Source organism: Malaya genurostris, chromosome 3 (assembly GCF_030247185.1).
Source record: "Malaya genurostris strain Urasoe2022 chromosome 3, Malgen_1.1, whole genome shotgun sequence".
Taxonomy (NCBI): Eukaryota; Metazoa; Arthropoda; class Insecta; order Diptera; family Culicidae; genus Malaya; species Malaya genurostris.
Window position 1 is genome coordinate 149,898,752 of NC_080572.1, and position 21,117 is coordinate 149,919,868.

Consider the following 21,117-nt stretch of genomic DNA (forward strand, 5'->3'; position numbering starts at 1 on the left):
GTGGTTTTTGAGGTACAGTATCTTCAGCAAAGTTGCTCAGAATGATAAACGCCATCTTTTGACAAATTTATTTTATGTAATTAATCCTCCTAAAAGTGAGAAAAAATTTTTATTTTAGCTCAGGGCCAACATAGGGGCTAAGTTACTTCGCAAAGTTCTGCAGAAAGTTATTTCAAACAAGTTTTCTGAAAGTACTATTCCAGTAACTTGAGTGTAATTCATGATATAATATATTTTCTGAAAAGGCTATCCAAAAACCAGTTTTTGTAGTCATTTTGGTTTTGGTGCCTCGTGGGTACCGATTTGTGCAGAAGTGCACATGACTGTTTTGATTATTTTACGTTTCGCATTCAGCTCATCAGTGCATTAGCAGATTATGTTGACTGCTAATGCCACCTCGCGGATCAACATGATCCGCTAAGCAGACGTAAAGTCATTGCTATTTACAATGCACTTATTTACACCGAAGTGCTATGTCTTTCCTGACGTCCCAGGCGAAAACGAAGTTTTTGTAGGAAAACATATATATTTTCAATTTATATGAGTTTTCCATGTTATAAAAAGTTTTTCATCTTTAAAAACTCCACAACTTTCTCAAACATACTATGCTGCTATCATTTCAGTTTAATGAAACAGAGCAATTTTTCATATTTTTACCTTTTTGCTTTCTCTATAGAAAGGTATTAGAATTGCTGGAAGAATCGACTTTCGAACGAAGCCTCGGCGACCCATAGTGTTATATACCATTCGACTCAGTTCGACGAGATCGGAAAATGTCTGTGTGTGTGTATGTGTGAGTGTGTGCACTTTTCGAAGATACTCGAACGCGCTCAATTTTCTCAGAGATGGCTAAACCGATTTTAACAAACTTGGGATCGTTTGAAAGCTACTGTCGGGCCATTGATCAAGTTCGAAGATCAAATGGCTGTGACTTTTGGTTCCGGAGATATGATTGTATAAGTGACGTAACCGACAAAAAGCGTTGTATTTGAACGCGCTCAATTTTCTCAGAGATGGCTGAACCGATTTTAACAAACTTGGGCTCGTTTGAAAGCTACTGTCGGGCCATTGATCAAGTTCGAAGATCAAATGACTGAGACTTTTGGTTCCGGAGATATGATTGTATAAGTGACGTAACCGACAAAAAGCGTTGTATTTGAACGCGCTCAATTTTCTCAGAGATGGCTGAACCGATTTTAACAAACGTGGGCTCGTTGGAAAGCTACTGTCGGGCCATTGATCAAGTTCGAAGATCAAATGGTTGTGACTTTTGGTTTCTGGGATATGATTGTATAAGTGACGTAACCGACAAAAGGCGTTGTATTTGAACACGCTCAATTTTCTCAGAGACGGCTGAACCGATTTTAACAAACTTGGGCTCGTTTGAAAGCTACTGTCGGGACATTGATCAAGTTCGTAGATCAAATGGCTGTGACTTTTGGTTCCGGAGATATGATTGTATAAGTGACGTAACCGACAAAAAGCGTTGTATTTGAACGCGCTCAATTTTCTCAGAGATGGCTCAACCGATTTGAACAAACTTGGACTCGTTTGAAAGCTACTGGCGGGCCATTGATCAAGTTCGAAGATCAAATGGCTGTGACTTTTGGTTCCGGAGATATGATTGTATAAGTGACGTAACCGACAAAAAGCGTTGTATTTGAACGCGCTCAATTTTCTCAGAGATGGCTGATCCGATTTTAACAAACTTGGGCTCGTTTGAAAGCTACTGTCGGGCCGTTGATCAAGTTCGAAGATCAAATGGTTGTGACTTTTGGTTCCAGATATATGATGGTATAAGTGACGTAACCGACAAAACACGTTGATATTTACCGCTATATATAAGGGTGCCAAAATTTTGGGATCAACTCTATTTTCGTAAAGTTCTAGTGCTCAAAAGTTTAAGCACCTCGAAAAAAGCCTTCATGCAAAATTTGACCTAAATTGGACATGCTTAAGGGGTGCTGCCCGGTGGTAAAGGTTTGACAATTATCGATCTTGAAAAAGCACCATAGGGGGGAGTACATGAAATTTCCAAAATCGAAAATTTTTTTTGATGCCAAAACTCTTAAAACTGCATAAAACATCAAAATTTAGTGTCATCTCAAAAAAAAAAATTTGGGCTAAAAAATCAACTTTCTGGGACTTAGAAAAATTTTCATATTTTTTCTAAATCCCAAAAAGTCGATTTTTTCAAAAAAAATTTTTTTCGAAATGACACTGAATTTCGACGTTTCATGCAATTCTAAGCCTTTTGGCATCAAACATTTTTTTTCGATTTCGAAAATTTCATGTACTCCCCCCTATGGTGATTTTTAAAGATATATGAAAATTCCACTAAGTGGACTAAGAAGGGTTTTTTAGATTAGCATCACTGTTCTCATACAAATAGGCAACGTAAATGTCAAGCACTAGTTTGGAAAAATGATGCTGACTGTGTGACATAAACACTGAAGCATGCTTTTGTGAACTACTCGAATCAATCTGAATCAATTGGTGTCAAAATTAGTATCCAAATTTATTTAATAAAAGTATGAAACATATTTTCATGAGACTGTTATGAAAGAAGAGAAAGGCATTATCACACCACTAGGTGGATTAAGAAGGGTTTTTATAAATATAATGAATAGGTATAGAGTTCGCTCAAACTTTAGAAAAATGTTATATACCAATCGATTCAGCTCGACGAACTGAGCAAATGTCCGTGTGTGTGTGTGTGTGTATGTGTGTTGTCAACTAAGAGGTCAAGATCTCAGAGATGGCTGAACCGATTTTGATCAAACTAGTCGCAAACTAAGGGTTTTCCCGCCACGAAGTTTTATGTTGAAATTTTTAGTTTTTTGACAATATCTGTCACAATTGACCTTAAAAACAGAATATGATTTTATACTTAGATTCCGCACGGTAATAGCTATCCAACAAGCCATAGATTGTTAAAATCCGTCCAATTTTATACGGAGATATAAATATTTTTTAGTAAGCGACTTTTCCCCTTATTCCAGTATTAGGAATTTTGAGCGCTGTATGACAACCCGAGTAGAGTGTGAGATTAAAAAGAAAACTCAATTTGATATTGTTCTGTTAGTTTATATCGATTACTTAATTTGCTATCGTTTTGGTCGTTTTAACGGTTAAAAGATCAAAATTGAAAACAAAAAAAATGCTGTGTGACATCAAACTGGCAACTAGTTTTGCTCTCAGTGAAAGCACATTGAAAACTTAATATGATGTAGATTTTCTCGAAATGACACGTCACGAGCATAAGCTAAAAATAGAACAGCCAAACAAGGTCCGGGATAGTATACATTTAGGCAATATTACTCGCAAGCAAGAAAAAAGATTTTATGCAATCTTCATATTAGTCGCAAGCAAGAAAAATGATTTTGTGCAATCTCCACACTACCGTTGAGAGAATCCGGTTTCGAACTTAGATCTCACACATTTGTTCTTTCGACTGATTGGGACAATGAACGATTATCTCGACCATAGATAGAACCAGAATCTCTTCAGTAAATTTTTAGTCCTTGTGTAGCCTTATAATTTACGATCATTTGATGCAGAATTAGTCCTGTGACTTAAAATTATGAAGATTTAGTTAAATGGTTTCTTTAGAAAAGTGTACTAAAGTTCCAAGATCTATTAGATGATTGATAAAATACTTCTCATAGTATCTAGCGTTAGTGAGTATATGATGTTCTAAGCATTTATAACTAGGAACGAGATTTTGTAGAGTGTATTCAGCACAGTTTGTGGATTACTTAGGAATATTTTCTTGGTGGCTCCTCTAACCCACTAAAGTATTAGTAAGAATTAGATCTGGGTTCAGAAATCTGAGACATTCAATGTTCGATGATCGAACTTCGTAAACAATAAATTTTTCCATACTGTTGGATATAAAGTTATGGATATTTACAGAACGGGTTTGGCGAGTAGATTAGTTTCGCCATCCAGGTCCCCGATTTCTGGATGCACTGAAAATAATGGTCTAAAATGTGTGGTTTGACACCAATATTCTCGTGGTTAAAAGAAGGAGCATTATTTGCGTAAACGATGTAAAAATGTTCAAAAAAAAATCGTTTCTTCGCGGTTATGGTTGCGGTCAACTGCAGGATCTCGGCAGGATGTCAAAGCATTTTTGTAAATGGCAACATAGGATTGAAGGAATAGTTCTTCCATTGAAACTTAACTTTGTATTTTTGTGTTGCCATTTGAAATTTGCTCAATTTCAATGGATTCGCTAAGTTGTTGATTTTAATCTTTTCATTTTTTGAGTTTCACAAAACTTTTGCCTTGAAACAGTAAAATGATAAAAATAATTGCATAATTGTATTGATTTAAACTACTGACAGTAATAAATGCTGGAAGAGTGTTAAAACCCATCAGTATGTCGAGATCAGCAAATGCGTGTGTGGAAAATAATTTCACTCAATTGTCTCGGAGATGACTTAACCATTTTCTACAAACTCAGACTCATGCGAGAAGTGCTTCCAAATAAAGTTCCTGAATTACGTTTGGATCCGACTTCTGGTTCCTGAGTTGCAGGACTGAACCAATTTAAGATTCAAATGAAATCTAAGAACCATCTAAGTTTCGAATGAAAGGTATGAAGATTCTATAAAACATCTTGCATTTTAGTCAGTCTGCACTGATTTTCGAATATTTTGAATCAAATGTAAACTATACAACTCCTCAGGTGAATTCAACTGACTTCGGCTACACTGATTTTGAATTCCGGTTCCAGTATCGAATGGTTTTCTCAAAAAATCGAATTTCGAAAACAAAAATTCAAATGAAAGGATTTATGGTCCCATGCAAAATTAATGAATTTTATCCGATTCTGGAATTACAGGGCGATAAGTTTTTAAAACTCAAGCCGATATAGAAGATGACAACTCTAAAAAGCGTCAAAGTTGGACTAAAAACTTTTGCAATTACGTCGTGATCATTTTTTGGCCATTCGAATCGTTTTGGGTTATGCTGGTTCCTGAATACCGGCTCTGGAAGTACCGTAAATAACTGCAAACTCTAAACTGAAACTTACTTCGATATCTCATGGTATGTTCAATCGATTGTCACACTTTCGGATTCAAATTCGATCCGATTTGCTTCGACATTACAGGGTATTGAGTGATTAAAATCACAAATTTCCGCTTAAAACGACGGTCATTAAAATAATGTCATGAGAACTAAAACACCTAAGAATATTCATGCAAAAAACTCATGGGGATTGAAAAAGATATCATCTCACTGCTAGGTGAATTAAGCACGTTTTTTCAATAAAATTCTAACTTGTCTATTATCAAAAGGCACAGGAAGGTGGAGATGAGACTACTTACATATTAAACTACTTCAAAAGAGTTTTCATACCGTGGTTGAATTACTCGTCTGCGATCATCTGCAGGCGAGATATATTATTTTCAAATATCCTTGTCCTTGACATTTGCAATGATAAGGTTCATTGTATATCAGATCAGATTTCAGTATATATTCATTACCATGGGAACTCTCACAATAAAAGGTTTTTATGGACATCGAAGTTTACAAATAGAAAAGTTTAGTAATAATTACAGACATTTTTTGAAAGTAACTGTCCGACGTTTTTTTAAAGTGAGATAAGAAGCCACGACTTTAAAAAAAGGCAATCATCATGTCGAATTACTTTACGTCATTTTTTTTTCAAGTTTTGCCTTTATCATATGGAAAGGTTATGCAATCACCTGAAAAACCGACTAGTGAAAATTGTGTCACATACCATTCGACTCAGTTCATCGAGCTGAGCAATGCAATGCAATGTGTGTGTGTGTGTTTTACAAGGTGAAATACCTTATGTACTTTCCCAGCTCACGCGCTCGGTAGTTATCAAGCTACCGCTATTGTGAACCAGCGAGTGGGACTGGTTGAACCTTACCCACTAAAACACCTTGGACATCTTGCATAGATCCCTCCGGAACTAAGCTAAGCTCAATACTTCGGGGGAGCTTATTTGTGACTAGTTTGCAACCAGATATTCGAGTTATTGTTACTAACATCTAACCACTTGCGTGACACAAAAAGCGCAGTTTCTACTAGTTTCTATGTCGGTTAAAAATAAGTTGTCGTTACGTTGTAATGCCATACTGAAATAACTTATTTTCCATAACTTGAATATAACTTATTTTCAAGTAAACTAGTTGAAACTTTGTTGCCATCGACATTATAAACATTGAATGAATCCATAATGTTTTCCTATCAACAATAAATACAGTATAGTACATGAAATTAAAAATTTAATACAAGGTACAAATTTCACAACGATTATAAAACTGTCGAGCTGAATTTAATTTTACTTAACTGTTTTTTTATGCGCCGTCAATCAAAATCTGTTTATAAAGATATAAAAAATAAACAACAAAATTCAATTCAAATTGTTCCAAGTAGAGTGATTTCTCATCATTTTAAATTCATATATCATGAGAATTATAATATTATCAGAATCGATGTTTCTATATTGTTTTCTTCGAGTTTATAATAGTACATAGAACAAAAATGACTAATCAGCCTTTCATTATTTTCGTCAGAAAGTAGTTTTAAAAAAAGTAATATCCTGGTTTCATACACTTCTTGAGACTCCACATTGCGTTCGCCATATTCAAGCCAATAAAAGTTCATTTGGTTACATTTTCGTTATCATAACCTATCGATAACTATCTGAATCAATGCAGAAATTGTATGTTATAATCATATAATATCAAAGTTATTGCTACATCAATTAACCGTAACGATTTACATATACGCTTACGTATTTATAGTGGTTTCGCAACCTTTTATCAACTAGTAGCTAAAACCAGAGCTGTGATTAAAGATATGTTAGAATCAAGTAACGATAACTTACAAATGATTGCTAGTTCAATGTTTACGTTATAAAGAAACACTGCCGTCGTCTTGTTTCAACCAGCATAACATACAAAACATGTTCGTGCTCTTGTTGCAACATAGTTGGTCTAAGTGGTATCAGAACTAGTTACGGGTTGCTACCTTTGGAGTCATATAAACTTATTTTCAACTAGTAGCTAGAAGCATAGTTGTTATTAGAGATATGTTTGGATTAAGTTACGATAGCTTATAAATTAAAATTAATTCAATGCGACAAAAAGATGTGGTGATTTGAAACCTAAATAACTATTTCGTAACTAGTTGTGTTATGAAGAAACATTGATGTCACCTTGTTTTAACCAGTATAACATAAAAAACATATTCGTGCTCTTGTTGCAACATAGTTTGGAATTAGTCGCATCAATACTAGTTGCGGATTGCTACACGGGTGTGCTCATGCACTTCTTCGATTGGGAGAAAATGAGCTCCTGCTCTCTTTATCCATCTCGGCTGTGCTCATGCACTTCTTCGTTTGGGAGAAAATGAGCTCCTGAATTTCTCTCTTTATCCATCTCGATCCACCTTTGGCGCCTCGATGACCCAATGCCGCTACGTCGCGCCACACTACTCGACTGATCCTCGACGATGGATTTAGCCTACACCGACTGAGAGTTTCCCCTTTTACGCCACGCGGGACACCCGAAGGAGTGCCGAGGTCTGCTCTGCGATTCCGGTTGGAGCATGGCTTCCGGTTCGCTGATGCCCCGACGACTCGAATCGGTGTTGTGGCGTCTACTCGACTAGTCCCCGGTGATGGATGTAGCCTACACCGACAGAGAGTTCCCCGACGATGGAAGTTCTCCCGAAACCGACGTTTTCGATACCCGTCCACGGCCCGACCGTAAGGATGCCTGGGTCGATCCAATGATGCCGGTTGGAGGATGGCTTCCGGTTCACTGGTGCCCCGACTATCTTAACGGTGCTACGCCACGATCTACTCGTCTAATCCCCGATGAAAGATCTAGACTACACCGACGGAGAATTCCCCGAGGCTAGAAGTTCCCTCGAAACCGACGTTCCGAAACCGGTTTACGACGCGCCTACTCAACTAGTCCCCGGTGGGGGGTCTAGCCTACCCGACGGAGAGTTTCCCGGCGAAGAAACCTATCCCGAAGCCGAGCAGCATTCCACACGTTTCGTCCGTCTTCTTAGGGTGCCGAAAACAGTCCGGCATTTTTCGTCTTTGGACCTAGGTCATTTGACGCTACTCTTCTCGCCAACTCCTCTGCAGTGTGGACATAATCTGAACAACTGTCCGGTTCACCGCGTTCCATTTTCCTTCCTCACTGCGCATCCTTTGAACGATGTTCTCCACGTTGATATCGGCGCCAACGATGGCAGTCATTTCGCTACGCGGTTGAATAAACCGTGGGCAACTGAATATTACGTGCTCCGGCGTTTCTTCGGTGTCCTGGCACTCAAGACACAACGGCGACTCTGAGTGGCCAAATCTGTGCAAGTATTGCTTAAAACAGCCATGTCCAGACAGGAATTGCGTCAGTTGGAAGTTTACCTCATCGTGCACTCGAGTTGTCCAAACCGACAGGTTAGGAATTAATCGATGCGTCCCTTCTCCGCGTTGTCCCACTGCTGTTGCCATTTAGTGAGCGTGTTGGCTCTCTCTGTTCCGGGCTCGTCCTGTGCCTCGATCCCTGTAGCATAAGCTATCCTCTTCCAGTAGCAGACAGATGGGGATCATTCCGGCTATCACGTGCACAGCGTCTGACGATATTGTTCGGTACGAACTTGTCACGTGCATTGCCATCAGTCTGAACGTGCATTGCCATCAACTGGGCTCGGTTCCTTGCTGTCAATGCCATCGACCACGCTGGAGCTGCGTATCGTACGATCGATGATGACACGCTCGCCAGTAACCTCCTTTTGCTACTGACAATCGCCGAATTATTGGGCATAATCCGAGATAACGCCAATATTACCTTCATTGCCTTCTTGCATATGTAGTCAACGTGACTGTTAAAGTTCAGTCGATCGTCCAGTATCGCGCCCAGGTGCTTGACCTCAGGCTTCGAATTGATGATGCACTCGCCGACCGAGATGCTCGCATGTTGCACCGCCTTTCGGTTGCTGATGATGACCATTTTCGTCTTTTCATGTACCAGCTTCTTCTCCCGCCTTCAATTCTCAACGACGTCTACTGCCTCCATGGCGAGAACCTCCACCTCTTCTCGAGACTCGCCGATTACTAGGAGCGCCACATCATCCGCAAAGCCGACAATCCTAACTCCCCTGGGCAGGTTTAGCTTCAGCACATCATCGTACATAATGTTCCACAACGTGGACCCAGGATGGATCCCTGTGGAACGCCCGCCGTGACAGACATATTTTTGTATCCGGCGTTTGTCTCGTATATCAGCGTCCGGTTCTGAAAATAACTTTTCAGAATCTGACATAGGTACTCTGGTATCCTCAACCTGTGCAACGAGTCGGCTATTGCTACCCAGCTGGCACTATTGAAAGCGTTTTTCACGTCCAATGTGACCACCGTACAGTAGCGGTTTCCCCTTTTCTGCTGCTTCTGGGCCTTTTCCATGGTTTCCATGACCACTCGTATGGCTTCTACAGTGGACCTGCCTTTCCGGAATCCGAACTGCATGTTCGACAGACCGTTCTCGCTCTCAGTATACTTCGTGAGTCTGTTAAGGATCACTCTTTCCAGCAGTTTTCCGACTGTGTCCAACAAGCATATCGGCCTATATGCTGACGGATCGCCGGGTGGTTTGCCTGGCTTTGGTAGCAGCACCAGCTTCTGCCGGACATCCTGTACGTCGTACAGTACTGGCGGCCAGATCGTAGGCTCATGCTTCAGGAACAGGGTCTCGATGATAGTTTTCATCCTTTCCAGGCTCCTATCCGGTGGAACTGCTGGACCTTTCATCTTTGCCATGGCCATCTTATAGGCATTACCCCACGGATTCTCGTTGGCGTTGTTGTTTAGCTCTTCTAAACACTCTTTCTTGCTGAGCCTGATTGCCTTGTTGAGTGCGGCTCTTGCTACTCTATAGGGCAACCTTCTTTCCTCCCTTTCGCCACTGTTTCTAGCTCTCTGCATCCTTCTCCTGGCATGTAGACAACGTGCACGCGGGTCAGCGATCGTCGAATTTCACCAGTACGCCGGACGTCGCCCATTTCTGGGTTTTCCCATTCTAGGCATGGTTGCATCACACGCACGTGATAGTGTTGCAGTCAGCTCTTCCGCGCTGAGATTTATTGTGTTGGGCTCGAGCCTCAGTGCTTCCACAAATACGTCCTTGTTGAAGTTCGCTGTCCAGTCCATGCTCCTTATCATTCCCGGGCTGCAGAAAGTGACATCTATGATGGACTCTCGACCATCCTTACGGTAGGTGTTGGTGGTACCGTCATTGGCAAGATCAACGTTCAGCTTAGCTAGGGCCTCCAGAAGACTGCTTCCCCTTGAGTTCGTGAGGCGGCTGCCCCATTCGACCGCCCAGGCATTGAAGTCACCAGCTACTACTACTGGTCTTCGGTCGGTTAGCTCTTCCGTTAGTTTGTCGAACATCCGATTGAACTGTTCGATCGTCCATCGTGGAGGTGCATAACAACTACAGATGAAGACTCCGTTGATTTTGGCTATAACAAACCCTTCATCCGCGCAGTGCACCACTTCTTGAATGGGGTATTTTCCCACTGCCCATATCGCTGCTGTTTTGGCTCCGTCTGATGTCCAGTTTCCATCTCCGGGTGGAATTTGGTATGGCTCCGAAATTATCGCAACATCGCATCTATGTTCCGCAAAAGATTGCCGCAGAAGATGTTGAGCCGTATCACAGTGGTTGAGGTTGATTTGCACTATCTCCACTGGGACTTCATTGCACTCGCTCTTTTGAAGGCTGGGCATCTGCTACCGCCTGTAGGGTGTTTGTTATCCCCCGTGGCAGCGCAAATTAGGCATTTCGGAGGCTTCGTGCAATCCTTTGCCTTGTGACCTTCCTCGCCACACCCTCTGCATAGTTTGCTCCTATCCGGCCCTTGACAATTACGTGCGAAGTGACTAAAGCCCAGACACTTGAAGCACACGTCCGGTAGCTGGGAAACGCTCAGTGGGCACACAGACCAGCCCACACATTTTCTCCACTTTCAACGCTTTGTTAGCTGCATCTACTGGCAGCTTAATTGAGGCTACCTTGGTGCCGCCAGGTCCATTCCTGATACGGATGGTCATCTGGACCTTTCCTAGCTCGCATTGCTCCTTCAGGGCTAATTTTACATCCTCCTCCGTGGTAATCTCGTCCAGATCTTTACACCGGAGAGTCGCTTCCGGGCACAAGGCTCTTCCACCTTGTTTCCGAGAGCTTTCTCGGTAAGCTCTTTGTACGAGATGCTGCCTGCTTTGGGGTTTCTTTTCAGCTCGAGGAGCATCTCACCATTACGAGTGCGCCTGACCTTTTGCACGCCTTCCCCCAGCTCCTTAAGATCCGGGTTCATCCGCATAGCGCGTAGGACTTCGGCGTACGAGTCGTCGCTCGCTTTGACGATGAGAGCCTCGCTCTTATTCCTCGTCCGGACGACCTTGCGTTTTTTGGGCGGTTTTATCTTGCTCGCTTTCTCCTTCTTTTTGCCGACGACCTGCCATTCAGTGCGGCTGCTTACCGCGTCGGTTGCTTCTGGTGGTGGTTTAGCTCCAGTGACACGGACATCCTTGTGTCTTTTGGGACCACCTGGTCTGACATCTCCAGGGGTTGCCCTTGGCCTCTTCGGTGTGAAGAAGGGCGTGGACTGCACCCCAGGAGGGACACTACTCGCCTTGTTGACCTCCCTCGTAGCTGTGTCGGCTTCTGCCCCCTTTGCATTTTCGCTGCGCGACGTGCCTCTAAGGCAGTTTTTGCCGCTAACAACTCCTTCTCCCCGGCTTTTGCTCTCTGCACTACGTTTTTTCGCTCCTTCACAGCTGATCCAAGAGCGCCTTGGAGCTTAATCACCAACGCCTTGATGTCTTTGTGCACGTTACTTCTCTTATCCACATACTCGTGCAGCTCGTCCACCAACTTTTTCGCTGCCTCTACCCTCGGTGGTTGTGGTGGTTTCGTCCACGCGCTATACTGCTGCTGAGCCTGCTGGGTTTGAGGCGGCGGTGTCCTCACCAAGCCACTCTTGACAAACGGATTTTTTACTTCTTTCTCAACTTCGATTTCAATTACTTCCATTCTTCAGGGTTCCCACTCCGGGCCACTATCTCCACTCGTTGTAGTAGTCACTTATGATCCCTAGGTTATCTTTGCGATCTGGGAGGCCTAGCGAGGGTTGAACACGTACCTTCATAGGGCTCGTGTCCAAAGCCGGATCAGCGTAAGCCAGGAGTGCTCTCAACTGGGCCTACTACTCACCTTAATTGGTGCGAGTATTGAACGTACCCGGAGTCCTGCCAAAGTTTTAACGGGTCGGAGGCAGACGTACTGTTGGCCCGCTCGCCGTTTCAAGTCGGTATCACCCTTCCTTACTCAGGGAACAGAATAGCACGAATGTCAGCCCATCATCGTCATCCGATCCGTTATCCGCATCATGTCTGTTGTTGTTCGCCGTGGCCAGTATATAATAATCAGGGTCTTACTGGTATCGAACCTGATGTGCAGGTTGGCACTCCTGCTGGGCTTGTGTGCTTTGAGCGGTATACAGTCGCTTTGCTAGGGCCTACTTGCGGACACATGCAGCTTTTTATAGAAGTTCAACAAAGCCCACTGCCGAACCCCACCACATCCTAGGCAGGCCCCCTAGCTCGCAGTGGCCATGGGGAGGGGTCGTTAAGCCTTTGGACTAGTACCTGCTGCCCTGTGTGTGTGTGTGTGTGTGTGTGTATGTGTGTGTGTGTGTGTGTGTGTGTGTGTGTGTGTGTGTGTGTCATACAGGAAGCATAGAAGTAAACAAATCGAGAAGGGTGAAACTCTTTTTATGTTGATTTACTCAGCCTATATAGAAGAAAAGTGATAACATTTGCATACCTTTCAAAGATAAAGCAACTGTTCATCCACTAATTAAAAATTGATCTGATAATATACGATACTTTCTAAATAGGATTTGATACCAAAGTCGAAACATTAACGACATTTTCTTCATTTGCTGTCCATGTTAGATTCGCCCTTCTTTGAAAACCAGCTGATATCTTATGTTATATCACATTATCACATTAAGACAACCATATATCATCGTCCACCCAACTACACTGAAAGAACAAACTGAATGGTTTTTGCTTCATCCGATCCCCATAACGATTTTCAGATGGTTTTAATAGTCGGCAATTCAATTTTCCCTCTGTCAAAAACAAACTGATTTGTATGAATATCATTGAAAATTTGTTTGAAACGCATACACTTGTAAATTGAAAGAATCCAAAATGTCCAAGATGATTTTCGTTTCAAAATTTGTCATCATAACAGCCATATATGATATAATACTCATTTTGTAATGTGTATGTTGCTCATACATATACCCGAAAGCCATAAACCGAATGAATTTAATTTACTTCAATCGTCAGATTTTATTAAGAAGATTTTCATTGAGTTTTTGTGTTATGTAGTCCTTATAATGCGCATGCTATTAAGATGAATCAATATTGAAATTATTCAGCTAAAAATGAAAATAAATTAATATGCAAATGACCTACATTCAAAAGCTCTGATTTTGTTCCAGTTCAATATTAATTCATTTCATATACAGCAAAATCTTTTTTAAATGGTATTCAATGAGTATCAATTAGAAATTTTTGAAATGCCCATAAAGGTTTCACATTACTTGTATGGGTGACTTTTAAAAATATGCCGTGCGAAACAGAATTGCCACGTATACAGATCAATCTGTATTTTTGTCGTGATACTTTAGTATGGAGCCGAAAACAAAAATGAACAAACTGTTAGAACAAAGGTTTCCACTGGATTTGCTCATTCTACTTTCCAGGCGAATCACTACTGGCTAAACTTAAAGCAATCTTAAATATTTCTTTATCACAATGATGTGGTCGTCCTGAAAAGGACGGGTTGCTCGTCGTTACGGATGGCCAGCTGCAGATGGCGAGGGATGATTTTCGTTTTCTTGTTGTCACGGGCAGCGATACCGGCAATTCCAACACTTCGGCAGCCAAGTACTCCATCTGCCGCCAGATAGACCGGTGCTCCGGAACCGACACGTTCGGCGTAGTTTCCCTTCCGGAGCAGACGATGGATTCTGCCAACTGGGAACTGAAGATCAGCACATTTCGAGCGGGACTTTGCCTTTCCCTGAACTTTGCCTCCTTTGCCATGGCCAGTCAATTTCTTTTGTGTGTTTCTTCGTCAAAATTCCACGAAACGATGCTAACAGCTAGGATGCTAACTCAGTAATACTGGCTGCCGCCGCACTAACTCTCTATTTTATACCATTTCGCTGTTTCCCGTTCTGCGAATAGGCAGGGCATAAAGCGCAAAAGAAGTTCGAATTTTGACAAAGGGGCTGTCTCTACGGCTCTGCTGTAGCAGGTATAAAATGGGGTTTCTTGTGGAAGCTATCGTCATTTACGTAAAACAGCTATTCTGAACGCACGTCAACGTTAGCACGATGGCACCGAAAACCAGTGAAAAGACAGCCAAAAAATCCGGTGTGGTCCGTGAATACTTTAGTATGGGGCGCCTTTTGATCGTGAGATCGAAAAAGAAAATATTGATCCTTATACTAGTATGAGTGTCGTCTCGAAATATTTCGCTCGAAACAAGGTTGCCGCGTATTATTCAACTGTATTTTACTTCTGAAAAAGTACCAACTTTAATGTTGCGAAAGGATAGAATTTCTTAACACCACAATGTACCCACTAAGAGTGAGAGACAGATAATTTTTTAACGTGAGCAATAAATACATAGTGATGAACTCCTCGATTGAAGGCAAACTTTCTAAAAATATCGGTTCCTCATTCATTCATTGACAATGTCGGTGACATATGTGCAATTGATATTACGCCGAATGGCATAAAAATACTGTTGGCGGTTCTATATATTCCGCCAGATCCAACCTACAAAGAGAAGCAATGTTTCATCACGCGTAATTTATCTTTATACTTACGTAAATTTACGCCGATGATAGTTGTGAAGGATTTCAATATAGATGCCTCAAAACAAGATAATACTAAATTCATTGATTTCATGAGCAACTATATAAAGTTGGATATGGAATCTGCTCCTTCACAAGCTACTACCCTTGGAGGCACATGTATTGATCTGTTGTATTGATCATACTTTTCATATCACAGGCCTATTGTATCATTGATCAACACAGCGAAGTAATGTTTTCTTCATAGGAAGATTATAATCGGTTGTGAACGCTACTCCTACACAAACCATATAAGTGTCGCATCCACGGACAACAGGTCAGCCTGGAAATAGATGACGGAAGTCAGTGGCATCCATCGGAATTTGAATTCAACTCATCACTCTACAACACGAACGTCTTCATAAAAGGTTTTTTTCAGAGCCACCATTATTTGATTATAAATAGCTATACTAATTATTTCAGAATATTTGTGTTTCAGTATGTTTAATGTAACTAATCTGTATTTTAGTTTAGGTGCATCGTTTCAAATTCTAATAGTGAAAAAGGGGAGTGCTTGCATAATTCATACAATTGATCAACTAATTGATATTTGGAAGTGTTAAGGAACATGTCAGTTGTTTTCGTATTCACGACATCCAGTTATGTCGCTGACATTACCCACCCGCCTTTTTTTGTAATCGCTGCAATGAAAAGTTCTGCCCCAGCCGCCATTTTTTATCAGACATTGTTCCATACGGTTGCCATTTGCTGCAATCCATGACGCATAACTTGTCAGGTCAGTTTCAAAAACTGCGATACCACCAAAAATTGGATCGATTCATTCGTCGAATCTGAGGAAATGTATTTTTTCAAACGTGGTATCCGAGTCTTACTAGAAAGATGACAGAAAGTGGTACATAACGATGGACAATACTTTGAAAAACGGTACTGCAATTATCTCACTAAATCTCACTAAATACCATGAAACTTAGCAGAAAAAACGCTACTAATTTATTTCCAGCGTCTATGAATAGATTTATACAACAACATTTATATAGGTGTTTTATGTTATCTATATATATATATATATATATATATATATATATATATATATATATATATATATATATATATATATATATATATATATATATATATATATATATATATATATATATATATATATATATATATATATAAATGCAGAGACCATTCTTCGTAATCGCATCACGTAAGAACGGATGGACGGATGAGATGATTTTTTTTGTTCGATCAGTTTTTACCCCCACCGGGTTCGTACATCAAAAAAATTGGGAAAACTGACCGGAAAAGTGGGAAAAACCAATAAAGTTATTTTGTATGGACAATGGAATTTTCCACTGAAAAAGTCACCAATGATTGCTAGATTTACGATTGATGTTTGGCACGCAACGAGTTGCATAAGTGCTTGGACGTGGAAGGAAAGAATACTAGATCGTTGAAAAATTGTTTGGCGCGCAACGAGATATTTAGTGTCGAGATTTCACATGTATACTTGATGGATGTGATTCGTCATTTCGAACCACGTGCTCGAATGGATATCAAAATTTGTAATGGTTTATTTATCTTCACTGGTGCGAATGGTGTAATTCCAACAATTCATAAAGACTCACCAAAACCTATCTAATCATGCAATGCGCTTACTTAACTAATGCGTGACATGCTGCTTAAAACTATCAAAATCCATTCCTGTTAACTATCATTCTATTGATTCATGTACACCGGCCTCAGGTTCCTACACTTATTAATCACCGCTGTTTGTAGCACGTCGGTGTCGATCCTTTCCTACTGATGACTCTACATTCCCGTTTGTCACTTCAGATGCATTTGTTCCGAGCCGTCTCGCGCCTCCGATGCATGCGATCCTGGAGACTGTCGCGTTAATTCAGCTACGCCGTGTTTGGATCTTCGTACCGTATTGTGTGTTGAACAATTTGCTTGTTGAGCAGAGCGATCACAGCTTGGTCTCTCGGTGCACGGTTCACGCACACTGGCCTCTATAGAACGGACTAGCGCAGGTTTAACAGAAGCGGGCTAACATAAAAGGCTCTGAATTGAAGAGAAACTGAATTGAGTCTCCGTTTTCTAGAGCGAGTAGTGAATAGATTACCTGATTTGAGCCTTGTGTTTGCTTCACGTCACTATCTTGATCTGATGCACATGAAAGAAACTGTTCACTGGAAGTGTAGTGACGGACTATGATAATTGTTGCATGTAATGACGGTATGTCTCACCTGTCTTGCCACGAGGTATCACTTCGTTTTATGCCCAATGAACATCGAAATGGTTAGGATCGTGTGAGTGTTGACGCACACGTGATTTTCATTGCACCTTTGAGAATGATTCACTTATTATCTGTGAAAGGCGAGTATTCCAGTGGCTTTACCTGTTTTCATGCACCGTCTAAGTTCATGTAGCGTGTGCTTGGATTTGTTTCTCGCTTGGAATTTGTCTAACCGCACTCGACACGTTTAGTGCCTCTGTTCACCGGCACTTGATCGCGAACCGTTCGAAGGCTTTGTTCGAACCACAATGAAGTGGATATGAATACATCTCAGTTTTAATCGTGTGTAAGGTCGGGGAGTGTGCATGAGAGAGACCACTCTATTATCATCAATATGTGTCTATCGGACGATCGGATGACGATGATAAAAGGAAGTTGGAAATTTGCGTCAAGCGTTAGATGACTTTGAATCGGCACTCCGAGAATAATTTTCTATTTTTGTCGACCTAATTTCAAATGTGTAACGGCAACGAAATTTTTGCGAAGGGTAACGTTCGCAAAAATTTCGTTAGTTTGGTGACGATCTGATGTTGAAAAGGATGATTGATTTTATGTTAATGCAATCTCGAACAGATCTGCTCCTCCATGGAAATCAAGCATTGCGATATTTTGGTTACGGTACTTCAACACAGTTCTTATTAGCTATCGGTATCATAATTCTAGTATCACGTTTTTGTGACATATCATTTCAAGAAATCGTTTATCACCGCAGTTATGATTGCGGAATATCTTTAACTCTACATCTTAGTTGTACTAACTTGTATCTGGATTTAATCGTGTCTTCAACATCAGAGTTACAATTTAATTGTTGGGCGCCAGAAATTGCGCCGAGAAAATACATTATGAATCTATAGTGAACTGAGCAGCATTAGATCGTTGTGTTATATTGATTTGTTTTTTATATAGATTTAGTTTTGGTGTTGGAGTTGAGCTGTCATTAGGTGAATGTCCAGCGAGCATTTTGTTGTTGAGGTGATTGATATTTGGAGTGCGAGGAGATTGTAGCATTTCTCATCTTCAGTCCGTTTTGATGTCCTTCGTGTGGTAGACTCCCATTTTAGATGTTTTTATATCTTCTAGCAGGTAGTTATTGCAGCCTTGAGTTTGTCGCACGATGCAAGGTATAAATTTCGCTCCAAGCTTTTTTGTTCGATGTTCGACTGCGCTGGACAGCTCGAATGATCGCCTCCAGACTATGTCTCCCACGGAGAACCGTTGGTTTCGAGCTCGAAGGTTGTATCGCTGTTTGCTTTTGTCGTGGGCTGCCTTATTCTTGATAATACAAAGTGTTGAATGTTCTGTGCGGCTGCGATCCGAGTTCGTTGTGCCTCCACTGGGTCGTCACTGGAATTAAGTCTGGCAAGTGGATACAGATCCGAAAACAGGACATGATTTCTTCCAAAATTGCAGTAGTACGGGCTACAGCCTAGAGCTTCGTGCTTTGCCGTGTTGATTGCACATACTACTTGTTGTATGTTGACGTCCCAGTCACGTTGGTCAGTATCCAAGAGAGATCTTATGCAGGTGATTAGCGTGCGGTTGGTACGTTCTGCTGCATTGCACATTAGGGTGTAAAACGCTGTTCTCATGTGGGTTACGTTGTATCGTTACAGTAATGATTGAAACGTTTGGGACAGGAATTGTGAACCAGAATCTGAGACGATGATTCTTGGCGTTGAGAATCGCAGGAAAACGTAATGTTCTAGAAAATCTGTCATTTTTTGGGCGTTTGCTGTTCGAAACGGTTCCGCTATTACAAATTTAGTTACCCAGTCAACGATAACCAAAAGTACTGTATGCCCCTTTTTTGAGCGTGTAAGAGGACCTACCCAGTCGATTGAAATTAGCTCCCAGGGTAACCGAGCAGGTTTGGGATTCCCTAGTGTGGGTGTCAAAGTTATGTTAGTTGCTTTGCTAGCTTTGCAAACATCACAGGATTGTACATATTTGCGAATATCTGCTGCCATTTGAGGCCAGTAATGGTCTCTCTGGATGCGATGAAGCGTGCGATCGCTCCCCAGGTGAGCTGCTGTAGGAATATCATGGTATCGATGCATGAGTTCCTGACGTAGGTGCGTCGGAATGACTTTTTTCCATCGGTGAGATTTTCCGCCCGTTTCATCTTTCATGACGCAGTTTTTGTACAAGTGGTCACCTATGATTCTGAAGTCTGGAAAATTGTCAGTGTCTGATCGAACTTGCTCTGAAAGTTTATCGTACCAAGGATCTCCTGATTGTTGCACTTGCAGATCTTTTATTTCATTGACTATCTCAACACGACTCAGGCAATCCGGAACTATGTTTGAGCAACCTTTTCGAAATTTTATGTCAAATGTGTAAGCGTTCATTCGGAGGATCCACCGGGCTAGAAGCGGGGTGGGATTCTTCATTGTTTTCAAATAGGTTAAACTTGAGTGATCACAATACACAGTGAAATGGGTTCCCTCCAGATATCCTCGGAACTTTTCGATGGATCGTATTACCGCCAGACACTCACGTTGAGTCACAAAGTACTTCCTTTCTGCTGATGAAAGCTTTTGCGAAAAGTAGCAAATCACCTTCTCCCCTTCATCATGGTCCTGCGTTAATACGCTTCCTATGGCGATATCGCTCGCGTCATACGAAAGAGCAAAAGGTTTGGAATAGTTTGGAGTGGCCAGAACTGGTGCCGTAGTGAGGTGTACTTTCAATGATTGAAACGCTTTCTCACACCCTTCCGTCCATTTGAATTTCGTTTTTACTTTTGTAAGCTCAGTTAATGATGCCGCTATTTCAGAGAAATCTTTAATAAATCTTCTATACCATCCACACATCCCGATGAATCGCTGTACTTTCTTTTTATTGGTCGGTGTAGGGAATTTGTTTATTGCTTCTACTTTGTCCTGGTCAACGTGCCAACCTTCCTCATCTAGGATGTATCCCAGATATTTCAAACGTTTTCTGCAAAATACTGATTTTTCGGCATTGATCGTCAGATTGGCCTTCTTCAATCGCTGCGCAACCTTTTGCAAAAGCTCAAGATGTTCTTGGAATGTTTCAGTGGCTATTACCAGGTCATCAAGGTATACAAAGACTTGTGGTTCCAGGTCGATTCATGAGACGAGAAAGCGCTTGACTGGCCGTTGAGAGTCCGAAGGGAAATACGGTGAACTGATAATGGCCTCGCTGAGGAATGGTAAAGGCGGTTTTTTGTTTTGATGCCGGCTCCAATGGTATTTGCCAGAAGGCTGACTCTAGATCTATTGAAGAGAGAAACTTCGAACCACTCAGGTTATTTATTATAGAGGCTATCTGTGGAATAGGATATGCTTCTTGTGTTATAATTGAGTTTAGCCTCCTAGCGTCTAGGCATAATCTCATGGAGCCGTCTTTTTTCTTGACCGCAACCGTAGCATTATTCCAGGGACAGCAATTTGCCTCTTCTATGACTCCTAAACTGAGCATCCGGTCCACTTCCTTATTTAAGTCATCTAAAACGAACTTGGACATCGGATAATATTTTTGTTTAAATGGAGGTGAGTTCCCTGTGTCTATATTATGGCTATATATCGTGGTTCTTCCTAGCTGCCCTTGGTTCTCAGAGGTTGGAAAAGTGTGAATTACTGCTTGCAACGTAGTCTTTTCCTGGGTTGACAATGTTTCGAAATTAGATAGCTCACTTTTGTAGTAGGATTTGATTCCACAGACTGTTGCTTTTATGCCGAACTTGAACCAGAAGTCCATTCCTAAAATAAGGATTGGCGGCATTGACTCGATGAACAGTAATGGCAGTGTCGCGTTTTTATTGTTGTAAGAGATCGGTACATGTGAGAAGAATGAGATGGGGTGAGCTGAGTTGTCTGCGGTTCTCACTT

At 41.3% G+C, this 21,117-nt stretch overlaps 1 protein-coding gene and 1 long non-coding RNA gene across 9 annotated transcripts in view; one reads left to right on the forward strand and one right to left on the reverse strand.

The window, feature by feature from the left end:
• Positions 1-21,117, forward strand: part of LOC131438683 (muscle calcium channel subunit alpha-1) — a 1,458,253-nt gene that overhangs the window by 189,366 nt on the left and 1,247,770 nt on the right. The gene's annotated exons all lie outside the window — the stretch shown is intronic.
• Positions 16,407-17,573, reverse strand: LOC131438687 (uncharacterized). 2 transcript variants are annotated; one of them, XR_009230972.1, is made up of 4 exons: positions 17,366-17,573; positions 17,214-17,310; positions 17,090-17,156; positions 16,407-17,028 (listed from the first exon to the last, which is right to left on the reverse strand). It is a non-coding gene; the product is annotated as an uncharacterized LOC131438687 (long non-coding RNA). The 2 variants fall into 2 exon arrangements; XR_009230971.1 differs by having other exon boundaries at positions 17,214-17,573.